Genomic DNA, 2,337 nt, shown 5'->3' with positions numbered 1-2,337 from the left:
TTGTAAAACAAAACAGAGATAAAAAGTTGCGTTTCTTTCATGCATATTTAAAATTGTGGGAACCTGAAAATATCTCTAGCTTTTACTTAGGATCTGTACAATTTTATTGGTGTTTTACACTCACATTATATCATTTAGGCATGATTATATTATTATAGTCGTGTCAGGAAAGGTACTAATTCCTAGTATTATACTTGGCATATAAATTAGAATTTTATTTTGTTTTATTTTATTTTAAGATTTTATTTATTTATTTGAGAGAAAGAGTAATGAGTGGATGAGGCGCAGAGGGAAAACTAGGCTCTACACTGAGCAGGAGAGCCAGATGCAGGGATTGATCCTGGGACTCTGGGATTATAACCTGAGCTGAAGGCAGACACTTAACCGACTGATCCACCCAGGCACCCCTACATTAGAATTTTAATCAATCAAAACAAGAAACTCTTCAACATCTATTGCTGGTGAGCAACAGAGCAAGGAGAAAATATATAAAGTGTTAGTAGTAATACTAAACATTCTTACTGGAAGGCAGATGAAAAATATGGAGTAAAGAATGGACTTAGTACTATGCAAGAGATGATCTGTTTTTAAGAAAATGGCATGGGGTAGATACACATTCAGTAGAGATATGCATTAGGAACTAGATTTTATTTATTAATCTCTGAAAAATAATATCAAGGGAAACAAATTTTACCTAGTGTGGTTGCTTGCTTGCTTTTTTTTTTTTTCTGTCTCACTGGACACTGTCCCACAGCTTCATTTTCAAATTCAATATTACTGTGTATGATGTTTTATATTCCTTAGTGTTTTGTGTATAGTCCTATTCTGGCAATTTTGATTCACTGAATTATTCCCAGTGAGCCAGCAGCAGAGAGAACAGATAAAACAATAAGTAGTTTATGCTACATAAAATCTATGTAGAAACCATGCCAGACAGTTTTAAAACACCTTTTGATATTTTTTCTTCCTCATCTATTTGCTCCTTTCTCATTCTCTGTACTCAAAGAAATATACTTCCTCTAGATAAAATGGAAAATTTAAGACAAAAACATTAGCAATAGAAAGCAAAGCGGTTCACTGAAAGGAAGTGTGTCCGGGAATGCTGGGTTTCCCTGGATTACAACAATGACAGCTGCTAATATTTTTTTATGTTCCAGCCATTCTGCATGTTCGTGAGCCTGTATGAAAATCAGAGGTAAGTCTGACATATAGAAAGCAATGGAGTCTCCCAAACTATATCATTGCATCATTACTTATCAGCTCAACCTTTAACTAGATTAAATAGGGTATACTGGAGTTCTATTTTGCAAGTGGGTATAGAAGTCCATGTTTTGTTTTATTAATCAATTTTTTCATTCTCTATTAATAAAAAGCAGGAAATTACCATCTCTGTGCCTGTTTTTCTAAACAGGCTAGGTAGTACCTTCTTTAAGAGAATAGACTTTAATTTTAGGTAGTCCCTGATTACATTGAACAGTTGTTAGTTATATGAATATATCTAAGGTACAAAACCAAACTGACCCCAGTTCTTCATTTGGGAATAAAGATAAAGTTACATAAGTGTGTCATGATGAAGACTGAATGAGATAGAATATATAAATCCTTAGTATGTCATTGGAATACATAATGTCTTTCTTTAAACACAGTTACTAAGAATATTCTGTGCAAAGTTGGAAATCAATTCTAACTATAGGAAGATAAATAAACCAGCTCTTCTTAAAGCATATTTAGTACCACATGGTTTATACAGCACTTTCATTTATATTATTTCAATTAATTCCCAAAATATGCTTGAAATTTCACGTACAAGGTAAAGAGAGAAAATGGATGCCTAAGGAAATGAAGTACCATTCAAAATCACAAATCTATTAAGTGGCCCATTTATATTTTTAACCCACATTTTTCCAACAGCAGAGCCTATATACTTTCTGCAATAGCAATTTACCTTACAGTGTCATAAGTAAGAAATTAATAGGATTTTTATACCATGATCTTATTATGAGTTTATGTATTTTTCATTTTTTATTTGATTATTGATGACTAAATAGAGAATGGAACAGTGGTGTTTTCAGAATGAAACCTTGAAGGTACTTCATGGCCATCTTATTTAACAAATACAAAGTATTATTGCTAACTTTCATTTTGAATAGCTCAAAGAGTATGCCTCAGGGGTTCTTAGAAGCGGTTCTTGATTTTGACCAAATGGGTGGAAGATAATTTAAGCTGAACCTAAACCATGTTCTTTCAAGGGAAATATGGATCTGTGTTCAGAAGTAAAAAGATGGGCTAAATTCTTAGAGATATCCTTCATACTCTGCATGAGTACATCCTTGGGAT

Source organism: Lontra canadensis, unplaced genomic scaffold (assembly GCF_010015895.1).
Source record: "Lontra canadensis isolate GAN:19392208 unplaced genomic scaffold, GSC_riverotter_1.0 scaffold2987, whole genome shotgun sequence".
Lineage (NCBI taxonomy): Eukaryota > Metazoa > Chordata > Mammalia > Carnivora > Mustelidae > Lontra > Lontra canadensis.
This window is presented reverse-complemented; position numbering follows the sequence as displayed.